The 27996-nt window shown below is 44.3% G+C and overlaps 1 protein-coding gene and 1 long non-coding RNA gene across 3 annotated transcripts in view; both read right to left on the bottom strand.

The window, feature by feature from the left end:
* SCHIP1 (schwannomin interacting protein 1) overlaps window positions 1–27996 on the bottom strand; it is an 84615-nt gene that overhangs the window by 42241 nt on the left and 14378 nt on the right. The gene's annotated exons all lie outside the window — the stretch shown is intronic.
* LOC149916643 (uncharacterized) lies at window positions 13576–17514 on the bottom strand. 2 transcript variants are annotated; one of them, XR_016469747.1, is made up of 3 exons: window positions 17425–17514; window positions 17092–17170; window positions 13576–13714 (listed from the first exon to the last, which is right to left on the bottom strand). It is a non-coding gene; the product is annotated as an uncharacterized LOC149916643 (long non-coding RNA). The 2 variants fall into 2 exon arrangements; XR_016469748.1 differs by lacking the exon at window positions 13576–13714 and adding an exon at window positions 13931–14165.

The raw sequence follows: 27996 nt of genomic DNA, 5'->3' as shown, positions 1-27996 counted from the left end.
AGGCCAGGCTGGATGTGGCTCTGGGCAGCCTGGTCTGCTGGTTGGCAACCCTGCACATAGCAGGGGGTTGGAACCAGATGGGCACTGTGGTCCTTTGCAACCCAGGCCATTCTATGATTCTCTGATTGATACCCTTCTCCCATGGCTGAAGTGTGCAGGTGCTCATCAGGCAGGTGTTGCAAAGCACCTAAGCTTCTGCACTCAGGATCTCTCCCAGCCCACAGCAGGGCTTGCTAGGGGCTCCTGGCTCCTGTCCTGCAGATGTGTGACAGAACAGAAGGGGATGGGAGAAACCTCCTCCAGGCCTCAGAATCACAATCATTACAGTTGGAGAAGCCCTGTAAGGTCACCAAGTACAACAACCATCAGCCCATCCCCACCACGCATGCTGCACTCTGTTTCTTCCTTAGCAAAGCTCTGAGAAGCGGAAACATTTCTCGTGGGTAATGGGTGAGGCTGCTCTGAGTATTAAAAACCACTTTCCTGATGGAGCCAAAAGGAAGCTTTTAGAGCTCTGGGCACAGATGTTGGGATGTACTCCTCCAGTCTGGGAAGTTGGGAACCCAGGGGAAGTGTCCCTGTGTGCCCTGAGCACAGACGCATGCAGAACCTGCCAGATGGGCGCCTTGCACAGCCTGCTACCTGCGAGCATCCTCCGGGAGAAAAGCACTCTATTAGAAGATATTTGCCCTACATTATGTTTTGCCATCGCACTGAAACCTTATGGGGTTCCTTCTGGGAAAAGATACAGGGAAACGTCTGAAAGCGATAAAAAAAAAATGGGAAGAACACTACATGGGGGAGATTTTCCACTTACAGTGATTAAAATGTGCTCCAATCAAATGGAGGAAGCGAGAGGAAAAGGAAGAAAACCACAGAATTTGGCATTCTAGGCCCATCTGCTGCCAAAAATATACAAATATCCTGACCATATTCTGGCTGCAAAGTGTCTGCAGCACAGCCAGCAAGTGGGAATCCCCAGCAAGTAAAGGAGTGAGAGTTGTGCTGAGGGGGCCAGCAGGGAAACACAGACTGAAAGGATCTCAAAAAACAGAATAGATGGGGATGGTGGTGGCCAAGAAGGTAAACACCAGGAAAGAGAAGCCTGAAAATACAAATAACAACAGAGGCTGTCTGAGGTCTCTCTCCAAAGCCTGCGGTGCTGCTCAGAAAAAAAAAAAAAAGGAAGTTAAATCCAAAGGTCATTAATTATTAAATGGCAGGGAGGATTAAAAATTGAACGAAGTGTTAGATAATTTAAAAAATAAAATAGGGCTGTGCTGCACAGGGTGCTGGGAGGGATGCGGGGCTCTGAGAAAGCAGGAAGAGACACTTCGGATCGGTAAATAATTGATGCTGCATTTAATTTATTCATATTTCTTTACTTTGCTAATGTTGCACTGAGGAAAGCAGGAGCTGAGGGCTGGGATGTGGGGAGGGAGGGAGCTGGGGATGCCAGCAATGCAGCCTTGGTGCTTCCTAGGGACAGGAAACACATCTCCCTACACTTTTCATCTATGTCAACAAGGTGCCTAAAAATCAGACCCATTAGAAGCCACCATTAATTACACTGTCCCTTGTATCCACAGCTTTGTCCTCTTTTTTCACATACAACAAGAGGAAGAGCCACTATTGACCATCTATTTCTGACTTTACAGAATCACAGAATGGCCTGGGTTGCAAAGGACCACAACAATCATCTGGTTCCAACCCCCTGCTATGTGCAGGGTCACCAACCAGCAGACCAGGCTGCCCAGAGCCACATCCAGCCTGGCCTTGAATGCTTCCAAGGATGGGGCATCCACAGCCTCCTTGGGCAACCTGTTCCAGTGAACTCCTTCTCCAGTGATGTCCCTCCTGAACTTTTTATAACTGTCTCAGTTTGGGGAGCAGAGCATTTCCCTCCAACACACATAATAGGCACCATCAGCACAGCCCTGTCTTCCCATCCCCTAATTTGCAATGTGATATGATGGCACTTTTTGGCAATAGCTGTGGTGATCTATAGCCACGAGGGTACAGCCCCCGGGTAGGGGGAAATTTATGGCCCTGGCTATAACAGATATTTTACTGCTCAGCAGCAATAAAGGCATGGCTGAAAGCTCTACAAAATCAAAATAAATGCAGAGAATGAGGAAGCTTGTCAGGTAATAACAGGAGTTCTTTAAATCAATGGCAAGTTTAAAGGAAAGGTGACTGAAGTTTGTGAGTACTAGATTGCACTCCTGGGCTCGTGCAAGGCAGACTTCTGCCCCATCCAGCTGTGTTTAATCCCACCTCTGTTTTCAGGGTGGTTTAAGCTTAATCAAAATGCTTTTATGGAGAGCACTGTTCAATTCTGCAGATCTGTTTGCTCCGTAGCAAACAACTACAAGGTGGCACACATGAGCGAGCATCACGTCTGGATCAAGGGCTCCCATGGGGAATAACCCCACCACCAGGTTACAATAAGACAAAGTGGGGAGATCCAATGGCAGCGTTGGTGCACGTGCCTCCAGCTGAACAAATACACAGTGTTACTGCTGTACCATGGTTTCCCTATCTCCCCCCTCTGCCTTACAGCTACTGAGAACAGCATGAGTTTGGAGAGCCCATGGAAATAATTTTAACTGTTTACTTTGGAGCTGGGATTTGCAAGGCATCAATAGGTTGCCTTCAGAAACTGCACCCGCAGCCCAATCCCTGGGATTAACCAGCACCTCCACTTGCCATTTGGGCACTCCTTCTCACCCCCACCTAACGAGCTCCCAGGCTGTAGCCATCACAGAAACATGGCAGGGCCCTCCTGTTATCACTCCTTGTTTTGCAGGACTGGTGCAAGTGATTAAAGAAAAGCAGGCATTTGTTTCCCTCAATAGGAGCTGGTGAGGGCCATCAGTAATGGAACCAGGATGGAAGCAGCTGGTGAGTGCTTAATGATGCATTGCTGTGCTGTTAACATAAAGCTGTTACATGCCTTGATAAACACATAACAGGCCTGACGAAATTAAAAGCGAATTAAAACGTAGATGTTTACATGAGATCTATTTTCCCCCTGTTTTTTTAAACACTCACTCACCTGCATGGCAGCAGAATGGCAGCTGCATGATGGTGATGCACCAGTAAAAGACATGGCCATTGTGCACAGTGAGCACTGATGGCAGCTGGTGAATGGGAGGGAAAGGAACACCAGAGTCCCATTGGATTACCAATGGTCTGCTCCACTGGTAATTAATCAGCTGCCTATAACGAGCTTCTCTCTTGCAGTATTGTCTCCCAGCATCTCTATTGCAGAGCTCATAGATCAATGCTTGGCCAACACTGAGCACAGAGCAGTTTGCTCCCAGCCAGGACTGGGCAGGAAATACATGAAGTAGTCCATAAAAACAAAAAACCATCAGGTTTGGACATGCATGGTCTTGAGGAAAGACCACTGGTCACACCATCTGTATGTTCATGTCAATAAAGCATCCACGTACCTCCAAGCTACGTGCCTTGGGAAGCCACACTCATGGGGACAGGGAACAGTGAGTGCAACACAAATTTGCTTACTGTGGTAGTTACAATTACTGTTCTAGGGACTACTAACCTGAATACGAAAGCAGGGAGGGGAGAGCTTTGGGAGCTATTTCCATCACCTGATGGGCACTTAGCAGAGCCCCACAGCCCAGGGAATCATTACAGTCCCTCCAGCATTTCTTCAAAGGCATGAACTCAAACTAAGGATTTACACACCATGACCCCCAGCTGCAGCAACGCTGATGGCAGCCCCCAGCATAGCCAGGCACAGAGCTGGGAAATTCACTGCAGCTCCTTGGGCTGTGCTGTGCCCTCAGCCACAAAGCTCTGTTTTCACACCATGCATCAACAGCTCTTATGTAGAGCCCCAAGCCTCTGCTGTGTGCTGGGCTGTTGAGCAGAAGCTGATAAAAGGAAACAACAAAGGAAGAGCACAAAAAGCTTCACCCAACACAGGATTAACCTACAGCAGCGCTGCCCTTCTCAATAAGTATGCTAATGAAAAAAAATATTCTCTTTCCATTAACACTCAAAAGATGCCTTCATTTTTAATACGTAAATTGTTACGTTTTCCATGTGCCTTCTTTCAAATGGGAATCCTTGATTTGTTCGTGGATCATCCCCCAGCCCATGATGGTGTGTGGGTCAGGGCAACAAAACGATCACGTTTCATCATCTCTCTGCCTCCCAACATCACGTTGTATTCTGTATTCTCATGTTTCCAACAGTAAAGACTCTGCTTAGGAGAACCTTTTTTCCTCCCACTTTTTTTTTTTTTAATTTAGAGCAACTCACTTGTTTCAGTCATTTAAAAATTCTTGACCATTGAAAAAAAGGTGAGGAAGGCCACTTGACAAGCATTTAAGTAGGATTTGCATCAATGCTCACGCAGTGTTTTAAGGCAAGAGGGAAAACGTTCACTCAGAGACTCACAGAGGTGCCTGGGTTTGTCGTGCCCACTTCTGATGAGTTCCACTTTGTACCAAAGAGATTCTGATTTCTATAGAAGTTCACAACACAACTGTGCCCTGCAATCTGTAAGAAGCAGGATAAGCCCAGCTCAGCTCATTAGATCTCTCCCTTTGCAAATGAAAGGGGATCACGTTGCATCTGAGGTTAACTTCATCTTCAGTGTGATGCAAACACTGATTGCTCCTGCACAAATCCTTCCTATCGATGCACATCTCCTCATTAAATCCCTTCACGTCATTCTGAGAACACAGCTCTTTTCTTTTTCTGTTCAGTGATCAAAACAGAGCAACATAAGCAATAAAAGACCCACTCGACAGTAATCACTAAGGGACAAAAATGATGTTTAAATGCAGAGCATTAAAGGCTTTGCACAGGCAAAACCACGCTCTGCTCAGAGGAGTGCTGAATATTTAAAGGCAATAAAGTTCTGATCAGTCTAACACTAATTTATACTACAACCTATTTTGTATTTATCAGGATGCTTAACTAGAGAAAAGGCCACCTGGTTGTAGATGATGCAAATCCAATCAATGGGATAATTCTATTTTGCTAAGCGATAATCATGTTGTAAGACACAGAAGACAAAAGAAACACTGTAAGTGCACATTGCCTCCTGCCCTACTGTCACGCCAACCTGCTCTCAGCTCAGTCAAATAAATATTCATATTTCATTGCCAGCGAGCTCAGGTAATCAGTGCACTCAATTCGGCTGTAACGAGTAAGTCAGCAAATATGTTAATGTACTTTTTTTTTTTTTTTTTAAGTAGCATCACTCAGCAGCACTGACGAAGCAAACCTCTGTTCTCTATTTTTAAGCACTGGGTGCCTATTAGCTGCACGCAGGGCTTGGGTACCCGTGATGCCACCATCCTGCTGCCTTGGAAGGTGCCACCACGGCCACCAAGCCTCTAAGCTAGATGTCAGCAGGATATAGCACACACATGGAAGTGCTGAGAGCACTGCTTGCCTTCCCCGCTGATTTTGGAACAACACCCCAAACAAAATTTTAACATGCAGGCAAGAAAATGCCAGCATCAGAGAAACTCAGGGCAAAGCCAATTGCTTGATCTGCTTATGGAAATCTAATGGAAAACAGAGTTGCACTTCTAGAGGTGCTGTTTATTTCCTTGGAGGCACATCCATCAGTGTGGGGTCATCTCAACGTGAAGGTGCCCTTCTCTAGGAGTGTGACTGTGCTGCACAGGTGCTGTGGGCACTGCAGCCACCCATCTCACCTGGACAGACAATCTGCAGACACTGTGGGTTTTTGCTGAATTCCCACTGCAAAGCCCACAGAAACACACGGACACACACGTGCAGCATGATTAAACCAAAATGGTGCATTTCCACCCTTTAATCAAGCTGTAAAATTAATCAGTGCTGTGGCTTCTCAGCTTTTCCTAGACTGCTGCTTACAGAGAAGCAAATGCAATTAAAGCGCTGCCCAAACTCTTAATTGCTGGGCTGGGGTAATGAGCGTGCACAAAAGGGGACCCTTGAGATAAGCAGTTGGGCCCCAAATTGCTTTTTTATTCCGGATGAACCCCAGCGTGGTGGGAGCAGCGCAGCCATCACAGGCAGCCTCACTGCTTCAGCAAGACCTGCTCTGCCCAAAAATAAATTAAAAAAAATAGTAATAAAAGCACAGTGTTGAGATCAGAGCTCGTGGCAATGCTCATCCTTCACCTGGCAGCCCTCCCCAGGGAGTGTCTTAAGTGCCTTTCTGCAAGGAGGAGGGGATGGTACCAGCTGCTGGGGTGGGGGAGGAGGGGAAGGAACAGGAGGAGCTCAGCTCAGGGCAGAGGGGGTGCAGGTGAGCTGCCCCACAGCTAGCAGTAATAATGGACAACAAGAATGAACTAAGCGTGCCATTAATGGGATGGAACAGATAGAGCTCTAGCTCAAATTGCCATTCCTGGGTTGTGTGGGTAACCTGCAGGCACTGATATTGAGTGCACAAAACTGGTTATGTGAAACAGTCAGTATTTGTGATGGTGATACCAGCACAGAAAAACATCTGACAAAGTTAATATCTGGGAAACTCCCTCTCATCCCCTTCACGTGGCATTTCTTGGTTAAATCATTGGCATGTGACCACTTAATAGGTAGTGTTAACCAAGGAGCTTTGTTCAGCTGCCTCTCCTGCATCCATCTTTCCCCCTCCAATAGATATTTTGGGCACCTTCCCCTGACGTGCAGTTAAGCAAACCTAGGAAACTGGTGCCTCTGAAAGTCAAATGAAACCCAGTGCTCAGGAGGAAGGGACAGCATAGTAGCATTACTTCCTTTTAAATGCACAAGTCCTCAGCTCGCCCAGACTGATAACACAATCTGGTTTCCCTTTAAGGTCCCTAACCTAATAAAATCCACATTAGCAACAGACTCTAACAGAACAGATCCTGCAGGTAAATACTTGCATTTACACAGTGTCAGGAGGCCACAACTTCATCTGGTGGTTCTTCACCTCACCTAAATGCTTTGTGGCTGGAGGGCATCAAGAGCTCCCTGTTTCCACAGGTTAATGGCAGTGCCACTTTCTGCCTTGCAGCCATGCAGGAGTCAACACTGCAACCAGAGATATGCACTGCTTTGCAATGATTAAGAACAATAGCTATTTACAGAGTGACTTATTCAGCAGGTACAAAGGTAATGAAGTTGCCAGGCTGGATGGGGTTGTGAGCAGCCTGGTTTAGAGGGAGGTGTCCCTGCCTATAACAGGGGGTTGAAACTGCACGACCCTAAAGGTCCCTTCCAGCTCAACCCATTCTATGATCACAACAATGCCACATCATGGGGGGATGTTCAGTGTCAGTTCCATAGGTCCTTATATAATACACAAACCCCACAGCCAAGGGAGGTCTCCCCTTACCCAACCCTTTGTGATCCCAACCCCTGGGCTCAGGCACCATCCCTGCTTCCCAAAAAACCCAAAGAGGATGTGGGCACAACTGCCTGCACGTTAGGAATCATCAAATCAGCAAGGTTGGAAAACACCTCTGAGATCCCCAAACCCAACCCCACCCCCACCATGCCCACATGCCTCAGTGCCACATCTCCATGGCTCATGAGCACCTCCAAGGATGGTGATCCCAGCACTCCCTGGGTAGCCACTGCCCCACTACCCAACCACAGACACATTGCTAACACCTGGTCACAGCAGCTACACCACGTGCTGGTCCTACATCTGGACACCAAGTAAACAGATGGGCTTGGATAAATGAAAACAAAAAAACACCAAAAAATAAAAGTCAGTAGCAAAGGCTTCTCTTGTTGGATTGATCCAAGCCCCTGGGCAGCAGGACAGCAGCACACACAGTGAAGTTGATGCAGCATACATGAGTTTCATTCATACAGTATCAAGGAACTAATAGCAGCACAAATGCAACCCAAACTATCACTGGCCCTAAGACATTATGTGAGAGCATCATATAATTCAATGAACAGAAAAGATCTTCTAAGAGCAGCACCCTGTTTAACTCTCTCTTCACCGTTTGAAGCTGTACAATGCCAGACACCTCATTCAGCACACGTATAACAACCATTGCTTAAACATCAACCTAAAAACTATACTTGGGCTTACAAATTCTTGTAGTATTCTCCTAGTCAAGTTATTATTATTATTTTCTTTACTAACACATTGTCAGGGCTTCTTTACCACGCAGCAGGCATTTTCTGCAGCACTGCCTAAGCAGCTCTGCATATTCTTGTCATTGAAAAGCATCTTAAATAACTCCTGTCATGTTCCACATGAGACTGTCTCTATATCTCCAAAAGCAATGGTCCATTTTTCATTGACTTCAATAAGAGCAACACCCAACCCACAGACACCTGAAAATTGGCATTGTGAGGATCAGCCCCACAATCACACAGCGATGCATCAAAAGCACTGGATTTCAAAATAATATTGATCAGTTCCAGAGATTTACAGCAGTTGTTGAAATGCATCTTTGAGGTGTACACAGCAAAAGCTCTAAGAACTTAACGTGCTCGAAAACGTAGAAGAGTACATCACAGCTAGTAAGGAGGTTTGCAGAAGTCAGCCAAAGCTCTTCATCCCTGGCAGAGCAATGCTCCCAAGCACTCAAAGCCACAGTAGCCTCCAGCAAAAGAGTTACGGGCGAATTCTGATGGCTTTGCTCAACAACAGATCTTTTAGTCATGGCACAGTACTGGTGGTTGAAGGAAAATGCCCACATGGTGGCATGGTGCTGGGTGACCCTGCTCTAGGTAGCCTTTCTTGGGTAGGGAGACTGGACCAGATGGCCTCCAGAGCCTCAACCGTTCAGCAATGGCTTCTGTCCCCCAGGTGTACAAAACATGCCCAAGAGCTGCCTGCACACTGATCCCCTTCACCCAGCCAGGTCTTCCCCAACCAGCCCAGCCCCAGGGCAGGTCCTGGGATGGCACAGGGATGGGTCCCAGCACAACCCAGCCTATCACAGAGGAAAAACTGCAGAGAAAGCATTTTAATAAAGCATTATATTTGCCACAGCTGAACTTAGGGGAATGAAATTAACTTCCTCATCAACACATCAGGCTCAGGCACAACTGTGGGTTCCTGGTTTGCTTCTAAAGTAACTTGTACATTCAAATGGATCTGAGTTGCACCCTTCTGTCCCAACAGAAGCACTTCTTAAGAGTCTGAGGGGCTACACAGCTTTCCACATTCTACCTCCTGCACCTCTTAAAATTCACAATAATTATTTGCAGGCAAAAGCCATGTTTCTGTCTAAGAAACCTGGAACCAAAGAAGAGCTGCACAACAAAGAGCACAGACAGTAAGAACTGGAAAAATAGACACACATTTCAAGACCACTTCTGATGAGCCATTTCCAAGCCATGGCCTATGATCACAGCCATTCAACCACTGAGCTCTCATGCAGGCATTACCCACCCCAATGGGTGCTGCGGACCCACCACAGGGAGTCTTCATTTTTTCCCCACATCCCCAAGCATGCCTGATCCCAAAAAAGCATATGTGCTTGCACTGAGCCACAGGACTCTTGTGCAGTTCAGTATTATTGCATGTAAGTTATAGATGTGAATTTGGAAGGGGTTTTCAAGTTTAATCTCTCACAAGACACACAGCCTGCACAGAGGCACGCTGCTTCACCTCAATGCATTGGGCAAGGAAGGGAGACCCTGTGCACATAAAGCAAAACACAAAGGATACAACCCTGAGCAGGGAAGCTGAGCTGAAAACAGAAACCCAAAACCCTACCTGAGATCTCCAGATGCACTTATTCCTCACGGTGAAGCCTCCAACCATTCCAAGCCATCCAAGCACTCCAAGGTTAATCCTCTACTCCAGGCTGCCAAACCACCACCATGCTCTAAAGCCCACAATATTTTAGAGAGGAGCACAATTCATCACAACCTACCACAGCTCTCTTACCACCAGCACCATTCAGCTTCTTTGCTCCCAACCACACACAGCTGGGGATGGATGAGCCCCAGCTGAGGACCACCTCATTAACCCACACTGCTGCCCTGATAGACTTTATAGCCCAGTAAATCCAGCTGGACTCCAAAAATAATCCGCAAAATCACTGCACCACTCAATAGCTCAAGGTTCAACCTGTACTCGACTCCTCAATTTACAATTTCCATGCCACCACTGAATGCAGCAGCGCTCATTAAATGCAATTACACATCTCCTGATTAAAAGCCGCACGTGTGGCAGAAGCTGTGACGGAAGGAGCTGCCTTCCCTGTGCAACATTAGGGGATGCTCCTGCTGTAGCAAGGACAAAATGCTGACCAACACCTTCCACAGCTGCCTTTTACCCCAGTGCTGTGGACCCCCAACACTCCCACCTCTCTGCAGGCAGCTGCCCTCACATCAGCACTGAGCAGCTTCCATTCAATGATGGCCATTAAATAACATCAGATAGCAGGCTGCCTGCGGATTACCCTCAGTGCCCCAGCTCCACCTGGGAGAGGTACATGGGAAGAGCTTCCACAAACAATACAAGATCTGTTCAGAGAGAGAAACGATCTTCACAGTAATGACTTTTTTTCTATCGCTGGGGAGGAGAAAAGGGAGCGCTGTGCTGGTTTCCATTTCTCCGTGTGCAGCAGACAGAGAACCTTTTCAGATGAGCATTGCCAGGTTTTAAATATATTTAAAAATATATTTGAGCCCACCTCTCCCTGGTTTCTATTATTCACACTGATTCACTGATTTGCAGCTCTCACAGTGTCTATTTTTTTTTTTTTCCTATTAATTGTTAATGAAACAGCCAGCTCTCCCAAGGGCAGAGCGAGGCGTTGTTTCCTAATTCCTCCAATCAAGAATATTGTAATAATCCCTCATTAACTCAATCATCTTTCTGTCAGGTAACTGCTGTATAATTTAAGGGTAAGGCTTTAAATAAAGATCTTGGCAAAACCATCAGACTGATTTAAGGCATGCCCTCCATCTCAGTGCAACTCCTAACAAATTAGTCTGAAAATCAAAGTGAGTTGGCAACAAAAAATCCTAACTCTTTGAGTATACCTTCTTTACCCTCTTTCTTCCTTTCCCTCAGTCTCTTCTTTGCTTTTTTGCTCAGAAGCAATGTGCCCCAGTGGAAAAACCTGATCCTCTTTTCCAACCTCGGTGATTCCATGATGCTATATCACCCTTGGCAGACAAGACCATGTCTTATTTTGCAGCTTATCTAGCCAAGCCAACCAAAGGTATCGAAGCTGTCCTGCCTTAATCCTTATTTAAAGGTCAGCATCTCATCTGAAACGAGAGCTCTCGTTTTTAAAAAAATAATAATGATAAAATAAAATCATTCAATACTTTGAGCTGGGGTTGGGCGATGTTTAATCACGGAGAAAGCAGTGAAGCTGACAGCATTTGACATGAATACATTGTTGGGAGAGTACTGAGGAAACCACCTTGTGTCTTACAGTGATGAAAATGATCATTTAATGCAGTTCTACCCTTTATTTCCCTGAAATTGCTGCAGGTGATGAGAAAGCTCTTTATTTTTCGAGCCTTGCAATTCACTCAGCAGGATGATTGTCTTAACACGCCCCATCAAGTCATTATTTGTAATTAGAACTATGAGTCAAAAGGTAGAGACACTTGAAAATAAATATATTTTCTAAATAGCTCCTTTTGTAGAAAGATAAAATTAGGATAATTCAAAGAGTAACAATGCTAATAGGTTACACAGACGAATGGAGGAAAGACCCATGCCTTGTTTAACCCCAACGGAGGACAAAGGGACATTTGGATGGGACAGACAGGCCACCAATAGAGCCAAGCAGCCATGGGCAGAAGAGGCAGAGGAAAGTATCTCAGCCCTGAACACTGCAGTGGCAAAGGTTGCTCTGCTTTCCACATCCACAAACAGCAGCTTTCCAAAAAAAGACCTCTGAATCTGGAACAAACCTCCTGGGAAGTGCTGTAAACCTGCAGGTTCACCTTCGTTTGGTTTTAAGACAAGCTGTCTCACGCAAGAAGTGCAGAGAGCTCATCAAAATCCCGCTCTGAAAGCTCATGCTGCCAGGCACAGGGAAATGAGGTTTGAGAAGGGACCTGCAATTAGAGCATTTTCTGGATGCACAGCACTCAGAGGCATAATTAGCATTCCCCAAATTGCTGGAGCCCCAAAGTCTTAAGAATTGGGTGCTGTTTCCTTTGGCTCTGCAGAAATATGCATCTCCAGGGCACAAACAAGCTCAGACAGCTATTTCTTAAAACGTGTGCTGGCTAACACTGCACAAACTCCTTCACACGCACTGAGAGTTTCACATGACTTAAACACACCTCCGAGAATGGAGGGGAAAGGGAAATGGTTGGGGAGACTGGGAGGGTTTGAGTACATCTGTATGTGCACACAGGGATGTGTGCTCTGTGCCTGACTCAATGCCACCACGTTATCCTTGGTTGGACACCTGACCACCGATTATTTGAATTAAATCCCGACGAAAAACACAATGATGGGATGGTGATGATGAGTTCAGAGGGTCCACAGATGTTTTCCAGCTGTTCTGTAATAAGCAGTCCAGAAGATTTAGGGTCCTATGGAGAACATGAGGAACGCAGCCCATCCCTGTCGTCAAGACTTGCTTCACCTGTGGCAGAGGGGTTGGAACTTGATGATCCTTGGGGCCCCTTCCAACCCAAGCCACTCTATGACTCTATGATTCTACGATTCAGAGCCCTGCAAATACTGCCCTTCTCTGTAGTGATTCTTGCTTTATACTTCTGTAGAGGTATGTTTGATGCGTTTTTAGGACCGCATAAACTATTGTGAGAGGATCTGAATATTCTGACTTACCTTTAAATTTCTCTTAAGTCCTTAAAAAATGGATGTCGGACCAAATACTTTGGATGCAAAAAGCCCAGCCTTTTCCTATTTCAGGGCCCACTATTATCACACGTGGACGAAAGCCATTACAGAGGAATGTCACATACCCTCTTACGCTCAGAAGAGCCACTCACAGCCTGCTGGTGTTGGCTGGGAGAGAGCAAGGAAAGGCAGCATCAACAAGTTTGGATTTGTATGGTGCCTTCAGGGCCAGAGCAGTTTGCTGCTAATTCATTTGTTCAGTAAATCTGTAATAATAGATGATAACATCACATGGCAATAGCAGAAAATATATATGTGGCCACAGAAGTTAACCTGGACGGCTTCGTTCCTATAAAATCATTGTTTTCCTAAAAATGAGGAGCAGATTAAGCTCTGAAATGGCAAAAATAATTCCTTGAAGAGCCCACATTGCTCTCTTAAGTCTGATTGTTATCAGCAGAGAGGAGAGCAAGTCCAGTCTAATGGAACGATTTAAATGCATAACTGTTAAAATAAACTCCTTAAAGTCTGTCTCCACATTCCTTATGATGACTAGCAAGACATTGCTTTTTCATAAAATACCACAGAACTGAGAGCATTTAGAGATGCTGTCTGTCCCTGCCCGGTCTGTAACAATTTCTGCACTTAAAGGCATGATTGATTGTGTGAAAGGTAAAGCTAAAATGCACTTCACATAGCTCTGCGGATTTCAGCCTCCTTTCTGGTTTCCTTTATACATATGCATCGTTCCCTGGGAATACACTTTTGCAGGGAAGAATAAGGCAGCAGGGAGCGTGGTTAAATGGGTTAAATAAATAAACCACCATCCAAGCCATTTTATTATCAGGCTGATTCATTGAGGATGGAAAGTACGATGGTTAAATCCAAGTCACATCAATGAATTAGAGCGATCAGATCTCCTTCATCAGCCATAAAACAGATCCACGGATGGGGCTGCAGTGACAAAGAATTACGGTCTGTCAGGGCATTGATGGAGGTTTCACCTCTCTGTCTCTGTCTGCTCCTGGCTTCAGCCAGGAAGGTGTTCAGGGGAACCCACCTCCAATTTAAGCTCAAAGACAATTTCTGTACGTGGGCTCTCTGAGTCAGATAAAGCTTTTAATTCTCAGGAGAATTAAGAGAAATTCTTTCCACTAATTACAGGTCAGTTTTATGCACAAACGATTAAGGCACCAAAGACTACAAAATCATATGCTAATGAAAAGGACGATCCTAACAGCTTTTATTTACTGCCTTTTCTATCACTGGAGAGCACAACCACTGCTGTAAATGTGTAAACAATACCAGTGAAGGCTTTAATGCATTTTATCACCAACTTCCATTGTCAGGAGGCTGCTGAGACAAGGCTTTGTGCTCCGTCTATTGAGTAATTAAGATCCTTTTGCTGAAAAGCAAAGCTAAGGCAGTTATCAACCAACTGATGTAGGAAATGGGAAGTATCTAGCACAAAAATACATAGCAGAGAGTTAAGGCTTTTGTAGATAACAGACAATTGTGCTCATAGAACAGTTGTATCAGGTCTGCAGGCAGGGCCCACCCCAGGCTGCCACTTGTGCTCGTGGTCAGAGAATGGCAAATCCCATTAAAACCAGTAAAGGAGTTGGGAAACACAGCGCATGTGACACACAGGGACAGCCTCCTCCTCCTCCTTCTCCTATGGCACACAATGAGGGGAGGTTTGTTCCACACCCCAGGGCTCCAGGAGAGGGTCAAAGAGGGACCATGCAGCCAAAAGGTGGTGTGGGGAAGTTCAGGCATCATCAAGATGATGAACTGTGGTGACACTGCATTAGGCAGGACTGGCCTGGGCCAATGGCTTTCCTGATGGACCTTCTGAAGGAAAATCAAGGACTCACTGACTACATGAGCTGCCCGTCCCCATTCAGGTCTTGCTTTGGACCTGCACCAGGATGGATTTAGGGTTATCTGCCCAAGGAAATGGGAGAGAAACCTATCTGGAGGAGTGGGAAGGTCTCTGGGGGAAAGAGATCTGTCCATGAGGATCAGAGCTGCTTGGGTGCCCCCAAGAGAAGTAACAGCAAATAGCTGCTCCCCTTCCTCTGTGGGACCCAGGTGCAAGTCAGGACCAGAGCTTAATTAATTGCCTTCAGCAAAATGCACCTGGTGTTGCCCCCTTCCCCTGGGCTGTTTTGGGAGACGTTTGGGGTCAAACTCAGATCTCAGGCTTGGCTGTGGGAGGTTTTCTTTAGTCATTTCACACAGGCTAGTCAATCTACAGAAATGCTTTTTTCTAAAAGTTACCCAAAGAAAACATATTTCACACGTTTTCTAAACGCTGTCAGATGCCTTCAGGCTAAACATTCTTGAATTAATTCTGTTACATCTTTTTTGACTGAGCTGTAATTATTGCTGCAGTGGGGATGAGTCATCACTGGCTGTAGTTTACCTCTGAAATACAGCACCTAACTGCACCTAACACTGCACCACAGCTAAAACAGTGACTTACTCCAATATCTTTATTACAGAGGGAGAGCCCGAGGCAGGATCTATCTGTCATTCACATGCAACGTGAAGCACAAACCCTTAATTTGCACTTTTCTACAAGCCCTGTAATAAGAAATTTGATGGTATGTTTAACCACCTCTGCCTACCATGTGTACAAATAAAGAGCAATGAGCTTGGGAAATGAAACTGAGAAGCTGATGGGGGGAAGGCGTAAGGGAAAGGAGAAGCCCTGCCCTGGTTTCTCTGCCCCTTGGCATGGGGAGGTGCAGGCAGCCCCACACTGAGCCAAGCTCCTGGGGGTGACCGATCCCATCTCCTCCCAGAGCAACCCTTGGGAGCTGGGTGTTCATGAAGAAGTACTGCCTCCCTGTTAAACTTTTATTTGTGCACTTTCAGGAGTTTAAAAAAAAATATATATCTGGTTTCATCTGCAGTTGAAGCACCTTAATTTAAGCTTCCCCTGTTTTGTTAAATTAGCTTCTACATCCTAATTAAGTACTTGTGCATTTCAAGATGGTAACCTCCTGTTTAAAGAGTAATGGCTCTTTCCTGTCCTGGGTCCCTCCTAATTTGCTCTCTGCCAAAGACTTTAGAGATAGCAGCTTTTAATTACAAGACAAGGGAAGTGGCTGACGTGTCCCTACCACCTCATTAAGGATTCCCTTTGCAAACGTTACCTTAGTGCTCACTGCACTGAAGCATTCAGGGATCTCCTGCTATTCTTAATGGGATAACCAAGGAGCTGTGTCTACTTCTATCTTTCGTTTTCTCACAGAAACCATCTAAAATTTCTCTTTTTCTTAACAGAGGGTCTTCCAAAACATACCTGCTGGAAGCAAACCTGTCCCTTCTAAGTAAAGCTAAGAATATTTCCATGATCACATCGTCTTGCCCCAAAACAAGGGAGAAACACCTGGAGGCAATCCATCTGGTTGTATATAACAGAAATTTCAGCTGCCCTCCCCATGTGCCACTGGGAAGGTTTAAGCAGCTTCATGGGCATGCCAAAGCACCTCTCTGCTCCTCGCACACGTGGGCAGTGAGGAAGCCATCACTGAGACTACCAGCTTTTATCTCCACTGTTGAGAAGTAGGTTCTGGCTTTCATCAGAGAGCTAAATTAACTTTCAGTTTGGCTTCTGATGGATGTATAATGAACTGTGCATTGTTCGGCTGGAAATCTTGGAGCTATTTTTCATTCCAAATGTCTTCTGAGCAGCGCGTTTGACAGGCTATTAAGATTTCAGTATCATTGTGGAAACATTTTTCTAGGTTTCATGTCTAGGATCAGAGAGGTTCACTGCACCTTCCCCTTCCCCACACTGTGTCCACCCCTTTACCCAGTTTGATGATCTCCAAAACCAGCTGTTCTTCAAAATTCAGCTTTTTAAAGTGTCTGACTGAAGGAAACATTCTATAAGCTGTAGGAGCAATCATTTCCAGTTCTAGTTGCTTTGTTCTAGTTACCGAGCTGCGTGGAAAATCACAGAATCACCAAGGTTGGAAAAAACCTCTACGATCATCCAGATCATAAGTGGTCACACCAAGCACCAACAGAAGGGCCTACACATCATCTCATGCACCTACTTAAGTGCAGTTTGTTTAGCTGCCTACCAGTTGTTGGCAAAGTTGGGTTTCTCTGAAAGACTACCAAACTGGGGACATGGGCACTGGGCTCTCTGGTCTGAAAGGAAAGAGTTTTATCATCCAGTATTCTCAAGCCCTGTCTGTTTGTGCACTATTTCCATCAGTCTCACTTTCATGAGGTTTTCATGATTTCCTGTTTTCCAGGCAATTTAAAGAAGGCATTTTGGCTTACTGAAAGGGCATCCGCACCAAACTTACCACTTTTTCTCATGTGTTGTGTCTTTAGTACCAACCCCCAAACTTTTCAATCATCAATCACAATGAAAATAGGGATATTCTGGGGACAGAAACCAAAGAAAAGGTAAAAATGTACACATAATGAAGGCACGCTAGCAGGATAAAATCCCAGCCTCCCTGAATAACCATCTACTTCTGTTTCTGCATACTTTAATTATGGCTACCAAACTTTCTGGTAACTGACAGCAGAAGCATTGAGGTATAAAGTGAAAATTTGTCCCTTGGCAAATCCAAATTTCTTCCCGTGGTTCCCACAAATTGGGATCCAGAAGCCCTACTCCCCTGGAAATGCACCTGCATAGGATGGGTGCAAAGGGAGATGATGTTTGTATGGAGAGGTGGAGGATGAGGTGAGCCCTGATGGAAGGAGAGCGAATGAGAAATGGGCTGCAGAGGTGGTTTCCAAGGCCTGCACCTGGCAAATGGATTCCAGAGTTCTTCAAAAAGCATAATCTGATGACACAAAATACTTCTTTCTTGAGTAATAATGACAAGATGGATGCCTTTTGCTCACTCTGTTCTGACATAACCACGTCTCGCTGTCTGAGTCATCTTGTCAGACTGCTCAACAAGACAGATATCCTTACTGGTTTCCAACACCACTGACTCATGTCCTGTATTTCAGAACTTTATAAAAGAAAGGAAAAAGAGATCCAATATTTCTATGAAAATAGATTTGTACTGTTGTTTTTTTTTTTGTTTGTTTTTTTAGAGAAGGTGCAAGGAACTTGGAGCATCCCAACATCAAAGAAACCCTAGTGACAAATAATTGATTTTCTTAGACTCCTCAGATTTCAGAAATGCCATCTCTTACCTCTGATCCACACGGGAATGTTGGAGGATTGTGAAACACATGACAAAGACTCACCCACAAGTGCAGAGGTGGATTGCTGAGCAGGTGGGGCACCTACTACAGCAGTGCTGCCAATCTGCCTAGCTGACAGCAAGCAAAACAGACAGCCCTGTGCATTAGTGCATCAAGGAGAGAGATACCAGTCCATCAGAGGGAACTCTGCAAACACCTTCTGTATCATCCTGCGTTTATCGGCTTCCCAAAATAAGGCATCTACCAGGCACAGCCAATTATTTTTATAAAACCTGTTGCATCTGCCAGGCTCAGGATTGCTGTGGGAGAACCACATACGCTGTGCTCCCTTGCAGTGTTTCCAACTGTATGGAGATGATTCAAATGCAGAAATTCTGGAACTCCACCCAACAGATAATGACTGGACTGGATCCCAGGTGCGTGTCCCAAGCTTCAAGCAGATGACACCAGTGTCCTGCCTGAACACAAGGCTCCCTTGGGACTCAGCTCCCCTGTCCTGATCCCAGCACTCACCCTGAGCTCAACCCTCAGTATGGAGAGCACACAGCCTGAGAGCAAAGCTCTGAGAACAGCAGGTACAAAGGATATTGACTACACAAGGTAAAATTTCCACTGGCATTTAAATACTTCAGTACTCTGAAGGCCCCTAGTAACTAAGCAGAAAATAATTTCAAACAGTGAACTATTTCTGCTCAACCTTTTCATTGGCTTCTCTCTCCAAAAACGAGAGCACCAAATATTATTTGCACGAGGGGAGGAACAGGGAAGATGGCTGAGCTCTGAGGGTCATTTGAATTAATATAACTCCATGTCCAAACCTTGTCAGTGCATGATGAAGAATGAACTGTAATAGCTTTGCTTTTAACAACCATAATCTCCCCCCCTCCCTAGTAGGTCTGATTTTTGCACCAAAATACTTGATGAATGAATTGGATTTTCACATTTTCTGCCATTTCCCCCCCCCCCCCCCAAAGTTATAAATCAGCATTTTATGAATGAATAAATCCCATCTGCCAGCTGTTAAAAAACTTGCTTTCAAACTATAATATCTAGGTCATTTTCCTTCGTGACTCTGGTGCTACCAACAATAATTAAACTTGTTATGGAACCGAGAATATTTCAGTCTTCCTTTCTCAAGAGAATTCTCTTTTTTGAGAAAGGGAATTGCTAAAACAAACTGCTAACTGCCCAAGGCATTCAGCACTCGCCTTAAAAACATCCCTTCCCAGTCAGCCTTGGCCCATCTTTTGATTTACCCTCTCCTTGCTCAGTGTGATGAATTAATGCTGTGATGGCCACAGTGCAGCAAGCTTGGGAAATCAGAATCACAGGCCACCCCAAGTTGGATGGGACCCATAGGGATCATCGAGTCCAACTCCTGGCTCCACACAGCACCACCAAAAATCAGACCACATGTCTCTGAATGTTGTCTAGACGCTCCCTGAGCTCCAGTAGGTCAGGGCCCTGACCATGGCACTGGGCAGCTGTTCTATTTGCACCCTGCTCCAGTGCAGAACCCTTTCCTATATCCAACCTGATGGAGCAGCTGGTCAGTTGAGATAAAGATGAAAGAAGGCACATCCAAAAATGCCTTTGAGCTTACGTGCTTGAGCATCTCTACATTGATCAAAGCCAAAGGAACAAAGTATCCTGCACTCAATATCCAACATTACAACATGTAAAATCATGGTTTCTTACTACTAATATCCCTAATGTTCTGTTTACTTTGGGTCCTGGTCAATGCTCACTGATAATATCATGGATTATGCTAATGAACCCTAAGGGAAAGACAGCTATTTCTGTGCTGGGCCTGAGCTGGTATACATTACCCAAGAGAAAATCCTTTCCTGATGCACGTGCCCATCCCAAATTGGAAACTGTTGTCACTAAAATAATTGATGTTCAGCACTTCTTGACATGTCTGCTTTTAATTAAAGCCTATTTTAATTAAAAAGGGAGAACAAATTTAAGGGAATCTGTCTACCAGATGGCAATCCTTAATTTACCTCAGATGTGTCAGATGCAGCACGATGCCTTGCTGCCTAGCTGAGGTTGGTCAGATGTGTGAAATTACAGTTTTGCTCTGAAAAATCCTATGAAAAATGTCCAGTTACCCACCAAACGACCAGGTGTGTCAGTTCTTCCATTGATACCTGAGCTATTTAGGAATTCTGCCTTTGTCCTAAGATTTCTGATGTGGAAAGTCACTGGTTCAGCAGTGAGGGATTCTGCAAGGACTCCTTCCTCCTGCTCTGCAGATTGGCAGAGAACACACTAATTATGTTCTGTTCAAAAATTACTTGCAATGAATTAACTTAAATGGGACTTTCAGCTTTTTCCACTGTTAAGACCATTAATAAAATACAAATTCAGAGCATATTTTCTCATATACCATGTCTCTACTTGGAAGCAATTTGTACAAGTTCTGCTTCTGGCCCATGGAGTTCACAGCTCCAGCAGAACGATTTCTAAGATGTAATTGGAAAATCTGTGCTGCAATATGGGTGAATATTAGACGGCTCCTCTCACTTCTACGTACTTTCCTTTCTGCCAGCTCCTCATTTTGCATGCTCACTGATGGTGAATGAAAGGACTGCACAACACTGAAACAGCAAATTGTGCACACAGTGGACATTAACAATTTCAGCATATTATATCCCCTTATACATCAGTAAAAGAATTGCTTTGGAAATTAAACTGAGGATCCAGCCATGATTTGGCGCTACCTTAGCAGGTTATGAATTGCAACTTATCACAATGGCTGAACGCCAGTCCAAAACCTCTCCAGTTTTGGATCACCTTCAGCACATTTCAGACTTCCACTTTGCTCTGTGGGACAGCACGTGCAGATTTCCACTTTTTGGGCTATCAAAGTTTTTATTTTAAACACTGAGGATTTAGGCTTATTGCTGTGCCAGAGCTGAAGCAGTGCTGCAAGCAAGGGGCTGAGACACAAGAGCTGCAGAGGCCAACGGGGCAGGATTAAGTACCATTAAGTTACAGGGAAACTGACTGCAGTCACCAAATAAACTCAGCTAGCTTGAGAAGTTTTTATGTGAGGGTGTAAATCGTTCTCAAACGGATCTGACCGCACACACTGAGGAACTGGTGTTTTATGTATGAGGATGGAGAGATGTGGGAATGGGCAGAGCTGTGAGTGGGCAAAGCACTGCTGCTTTGTGGCTTTCCTGCAGCTGTTATCTCTTTCTACGACTGCATAAAACTTTACCTTATCAATAACTCACATGAGGTGTAGCTGGTAAGAAATCTTATCTTTGCTATCTTGATATTTTGCTGCTGCAATACTCTACATCGAAGGTCAATTGATAGCCCAGACCACAACCCCACAGCAGGATTGTTGTGAGTGCATCCCATATGGTTTTGCAACCAGGGCACTGCTAACTGCCCAAAGCATTACTTTGGTGCTATTTACACACTTCTCAGATCCTAAATGCTTTCCCCCTTGGGAAGAAGTGATGTTCTTCAAAAGCTTGCGAGCTTCCATGGCGCTCGCCCAGCAGAGCAGCACATCCCTGCAGCACAGGTGGCATTTGGAGATTTCCAGCTCACATTTCACACCATAATCATCCTCTTACACACTGCCATGACAATACTCAGGAGCCAACACAGCTAAATGCTTCTCTGCATACAACTGTATATCTTAGAGGGCGAGGTTTTCAGTTTCGAAACCTCTTTAATTTGAATTTCAAAGTAGCTATAAAATATGAATTCCAGGGCAAAGCATTAGCATAAAGCCATTCAGCATTATATATGCTGTCAAAAGTGCCAGGAAGAACTCCACAACTATTGCATTTCCATCTGGTAACATCTCCCTACCCCGAATATTTGCATAAAATATTTCCGCAATAAAGAGAAATTATGAAATGTAAACTCTTTACGTTATTTCAAACAGATAACTTCCCCACAGATAGATACTTCCAATAGGTACTTCCCCCCTAATCTATTGAATTGGCCCTGTATTTTCATAGCCACATCTCTTCTGGTGTTGTCCTTTCTCACAGAGTTAGACTTTAAATGCTGGATTTCCTCTTGGGTAGCAGAGAAGAACGTTAAGACGCGGCTGCAGCAAAACGTAGAGCAGAATTAAGAAATAAAACACATTCCCATTGTGTTATTGCTCAGCTGCTTCTGTCCTCATGGAAGTCCTGACCCCTAGAAGTCAAAGCACGGGCAGGAGAACTCATTGCGATGCACCCGGGGGGAGGAATGAGTGACCTTGCAGTACCTGCAGCAAGAACACTGCTCTTAGGATTTGCCACACACCTCCTTCATTTTCTGCTGCATTTGGACAGAGCACTGTTGCTGTATTTGTACACGGAGATGGACACGAGGTGCTTGTAACAGTGGAGATGATTGCCACATTAAAGCAAGGGAAATAACGCAGGCATTTCAGCACTGTGTGAGTGTTATTCACACTAGTCCTCTTCAGTTCTTATTTCAGCAAAAAGGTCATATATATTTCAGTCAGAGAAACCAGGAATTTTAATGCAAAGTCTGTTTTCTTTCTTCTAACGTGCACATTTATCCAATCCTTTCCATGATTAGGCATTAACTTTCAATGCCAAAGAGAAAGGAAATACAAAAAAGAAGTGTGTTTGTGTTTTGCATTCCTCCATGCAGGTTATATGGGATGGAAAAATATCTCACTCATGCAATTATAAATTACTACTCAGTCATAAGTAATTCTATTAAAATATAACTACGTCTTCCACTTGGCCACGCCAAGGTTAATTCTCAAACCTCATGCACTTGTAGGCTTTAAATGAAGTTTAACAGGAATCACCAATCTCAAGCACGAGGTGCTGCTCACCAAGGGTGAACCCTATGCAGCTGTGGTATCAAACTTCAGCTCAAGCTCCTTTTAAATCCTAACTTAGGGGGAAACAGAAGAAAAGCATGAGAATATGATAAAAATGACTTTTAACCCAACCATATATTGAGTCTAGACTTGCACAATTTAATAACAGTCAAAAAAACCCTCTCTTTGAAGAGCCACAGCTGAGAATAAAGCAAGACACAGGCTGAAGCAAGCCTGCCCAGACATGATTCATCCTGGCGTGCTCCAAACGAGCACTTTCTACCAACCTACTTCTCTTTTAATAGAGTTTTATGGCCACGTTGATGCAATAATGCTTTATGTGCAGTGAGGTCTGAGCGCCCAGCCAGATTCTACCAGTTCTCAGGACCTCTCACGTTGCTGGCACCAATATTCCATCACCCAAGAGTTACAGCGTACAGCAAAGGCTTAAGACAAAAGACAGTGATGCTGTAGAAGATCCAAATAATGCCCTTCAGTGATGCTGGAAAATGCATTCATTGAAAGCCAGTGGGGCTGGCATTCTTCTGCTGCAGTGAGAGGGATGCAGTAACAGCCTCTAATTTCTTTGGCATGATTACACAGAAAGCCAGTTCTTCTGCTCTGCGTGACCCCTAACACATGAAATAATGCTTTTCTGTTCAGCCAAGAGCCAGGACTAAAACTTGGGGCATGGCAGAAATGCCCTCCCAAAGGTTGAAAGGACAGCTGTGCCACACAGTACTCAGAAATACAGATCCATGCTTATGCAGGGAAACAAAGTATGGACATCTAAAATTAGAATATCTCCACATTGAAAAATATGACTATTCTTAATTTTCTGGATCATTAAACCTCCTCTTGAGAAGAAACCTGGGGATATTTTTACCATGCCAAGTTAGGTTTGAGGATATCTAATAACATTTTGATTCAAGCTTGCATTTGCAGGAGATTAGTGTCTTCACAAAGCTTTCTCCGTGAGGGAGCAAGAGTCTGTCCTGAAAGAAAGGTCACAAGCAATGTCTGAGCTCCAGCTGCCAAGTTTCCTCTCATTCTGGTTAAGGTCGCAAAAGGATCTGTTTCATCACAAGAGAACAAAGATGAGGTTGGATGGAGCAACCTGGTTCAGTACCAGACCTGGAGGTTGGTGGCCCTGCCTGTGGCAGGGGGTTGGAACTTGATGACCTTTGGAGTCCCTTCCAACCCAAACTATTCTATGATTTTATGATTCCTGCAGATACACTGAGCAGCTCAATGCATGGGATTAAACGTACTGGATTTCTATGTGATTTCTATGTGCAACATCTAAGCTCTCCTGAGCTCCACAGATTCCTACCATGCTGTCCTAACGTCCCACTCAAGGTCTGTTCTTTTGGGGGATTTTTTCAGACAGATTGAAGAAAGCTGAGAAATGGGAAGGGGAGGACAGATCTTAGAATAAAAGACAGAACATATCTTAGCATCAGTAAGAGACAAATCAGAATGGGCAAATGGACACCAAGAAGGCAAGAAGCCACACTGAGAATTCCAGTGATGCTGTCTACAGAATTGGAATTTTTACCACTCTGCATCACCACAAACTACTGATTTCCCCATAGCACATCCATGCTGTGTGTTCCTTTCAGGTGTAAAGGCTGTTACTGAAACTTGGCTTCAAGATTCAATCTTTGGGTTTTCGTCATTCCAAGTTTGCAAATCATACACAGAACAAAATGTAAATAACGAGCACTCCGGGCCGCTGAATTTCCAGGAATGTGTGCAGCAGGCTTTTGCAAGTTAGGATAAACAGCTCTGCATTGCACAGATATGCCATGCAGTTAGCATGTAAAGTGTTATCACATGATAACCCACTTATGTTCCACCACTGCACTTATTTCATTTAAACATAAAATCACCAGGAAGGATCTTATTCCTGCATGTAAAGCTTTCTCTTCCTTTCTTTCCCCAAAGTGCTCTTTAGAACAAGATGTTCCTTCTGCTCTTCACTAAAATGGTAATATTTTATCCAACAGGCATTACAATATCTAAGACTTCTGGACAACATCATGATCAAGTATAATAACATGATATTTTTCTTATCTCCTCAGAGTACCGAAGTCATTTTATTATTTTGAAGGTGGTTTGAAAGCATTTTAGCTACATCCTTACTGAAGCAACGCGAATGTCTTTAAAGCTAACCCACTGCAAATGCGTCAAGAACGCTCTTGAAATTCCATGTACCTGAAAATCTGTTTGAAAGATATTCTACTGTATTGAATTTCTGTCTGAAACAGCAGATTTAGGCAGCTGATGGAATATGGCAGATGCCCCATCCATTGCGTTATCATTTTATACAATCCGCCCGTAAAAGCCCCAAGAGAAGGATGTACTGTCTGCCCATGAAAAACAACCCACTGCTGTCTGTGGCTTATGGGAACAGCAATAGAATTTTAAATACCTCGGAAAGACCAAAGCTCAACCATTTACATTATTCTAGCAGCATTTTTTCTAGCTGAATGGCCATATTCAATCTCACAATGAGAGGAGTAATACAATTAAACCAGCACCATAATGAGGAACTGGAAACACCAGTCTTAGTTTGTAAAACAAAAGCTTCTAAATTCTAAAATAAAGAAGTAACATGACTGCTGCACAAGATGTGAAGAATGCATTATTAGATACAGCAGTAAAATGTCACATAAAACATACTACAGCATTACTCTAGAGTTCAGATTTGGTTCTTTTTATATCTTGTACCCAAGTATCTCCTGATATTAACTGCCCAGTTTTGGTCCCCCCAGCAACTGCCCTGATCCAACAAGAGGAACTTTGCTTAATTAAATGTCCCCAATGAGGGACAATTAGAGAGATCCAGGTGTGCCCTAAATAGAGCCCACATGGCTAACACAGCAGGTAACTCAGCTCTGTGCAAACCCCAATGCACAGCATGGGATGCAAGTGAAAGGGTAAGATGTTGAAAAGGACAAAACCACCCCAAACTGGCAGAAGCCAACACTTAAGAAAAGGTTAATCAGCAGTCAAAAGGAATAAAGTAGAAAACCAGTGTGTTGGTGAAGCTCTTGATCAGCTCCCTGAGGAGAAAACCAAGAGTTTGTGCCATCAGCCCAAGTACAGTTTTTGGAGACCTGGACACAATGAACGAAATGTCACTGTACAAAAGAGCATGAGACAAGAACAAAGTGATGGGAAAATCCTTCAAAATTTACTATTTAACTACAGGAATGGGTAGGAAGTGGAAGCTTTGGAGTACCAAGTGGAGGAGGCTCATCATGGCGGGGGCTTCAGAAGCAGGGGAGCAGCGAGGGGTGGGGGGCAGCCACCTCAAACACTGGCAGAAGCAAAAAAGAAGGAACTTCTTCCCTTAGAATATCACTCCATTTTCATTAAACATCTATTTGTTGGCCTCACCGTGGAAAAAGCCTAAGAAGGAAATGGCCAAAAGCAATTAGTGGCAACACAAGAAATCCCAAGGACACACAAGAAGGAAATGAGAAGACTGGAACCCCAGGCTAACAGTGGATGCCATACACCAAACAGACCTCATCCATACCACGCAGTTACATTAAAAGTGTCTTAGGCTTGATATCTTGGCAACCCCAGCATGGTGTAGATACTGGACAGAAGTCATTCAGTGAATCCCAGCCTCAGGCCCAATGCAAACCACAGTTGCAATGTTTCAGGAAGGCATTTCTTGCTGATGGGAAGCAATTTGTCCAGGGCTGCCCTCCACACTCTGGCCAGACCCCAGAGTGCAACGGGGACCCCGTGTGTCCCAGGCTGGGTACATGCATGGTGTGGAGCAGATTGAGCAAGTCTGTGTCTACATTTACATTATTAAAACCCACATCATTTGTGATGGCATATTCTTGATAAGTATTACTGATCATGGCAAATTAGGTGATAATTTCATATCCAATATCCACAATATCAATTCTCAAGCAAAACAATGACCAAATACATCAGAAAATTCTACTTTATCATGTTTAAGAAAAAATGTTATTACCTCAGGGAAGGCTCTGCTCACAAAACTATTAGTATTAGCACCCAGTTGTGCAAGAACTCATTTTGGAAATGATTCTCTGCTGCGCATTAATGGCACAGAGAAATAATGCGTGATCATTTTTAATAGAAAAATTGACAGCCAGGCCGTATCAAGCTGATTTTATAAAGTAATTTGTTCTTGACCAAAGGAAAAATGGATAGATAGCATTAAGAGGTCAACCAACCACATAGTAATTTACACTTAACAAATTCAAGTTATGACTAAGATTTGATAATTCCTGTATGGAAAGTTAATACATCACCTTAATGCTAAAATTAAGACCTTTTCAAAAGTACTCAGAGCTCCTAAAATGCTGTTCATACAAAGTCGATCTGGGTTCAGTTCTGCCATGCAGGTGCCAGCTGATCACATCAGCTTTTATCATTCCGCCGCTCTCTGTGTGCTTCGCCCTACCCTTTTTGCTGTGGATTTAATACAGCCACAATGTGGGGCATGCTGCTGGAGGCACGCTGCGCCGCTCAGCAGTTGGCAGAGCTGCCAAATCTCCTCTCAAGAGCAGCGCCCTTGCAGCCTGGGCTCACCTCTGCAGTGCGTGGAGCAGATGGGGAATGAATCACCCCCAAGGAGGCGATTCTCCGCTGTGCCGCCTTTGTCTCTGCTCAAATTGCAATGGCTTTCCTTCCAATGTGAAATAATTCCCCACTTTCAGAGAAATTACCTAAGATAAGATGGGCTTTTCCCTTAAATATATTCCTTTGGCAGAACTGTTCAGCACATTCACCCTCCTAAAATGTCACATACATCTTACTGATGAACTTGAGCCGACCCTAACAAGTTATTTCATATGCGTAAGCAGTCAAGCTGGCTCAAAAAATGTAGTTATTGAGAGAGATTTAGAACCTCATGAAGACCAGAACAATGTTTGCTATTTCACCGCTTAAATTTGCAGCAGTGAAAGAAATAGCTAAAATTGTTAGTATTTATTCAGGTAAAAGTATGTTTTCCCAGTATAACTCACCTAGAAATTTATTTTATGAGCAGAAATAAATACCCTCAATTTTAGGAGAATATAAGCTGAACATACTTGGCGAGTTACAGTGTTCTTCTGTAATACACACTATTAAAGGGATGCTGTCACATTTTGCTATTGATATAGCCACTAACACAATTTGATGGATTTGGCTCTGGCTGTTCTAACAGGGTTCCCCCTACATACTAAAA

Source organism: Phasianus colchicus, chromosome 10, assembly GCF_987193195.1.
Source record: "Phasianus colchicus chromosome 10, bPhaCol1.hap1.1, whole genome shotgun sequence".
NCBI classification, from domain to species: domain Eukaryota; kingdom Metazoa; phylum Chordata; class Aves; order Galliformes; family Phasianidae; genus Phasianus; species Phasianus colchicus.
The sequence above is the reverse complement of the archived record's forward strand: the minus strand, read 5'-3'. Positions and strand labels throughout refer to the sequence as shown.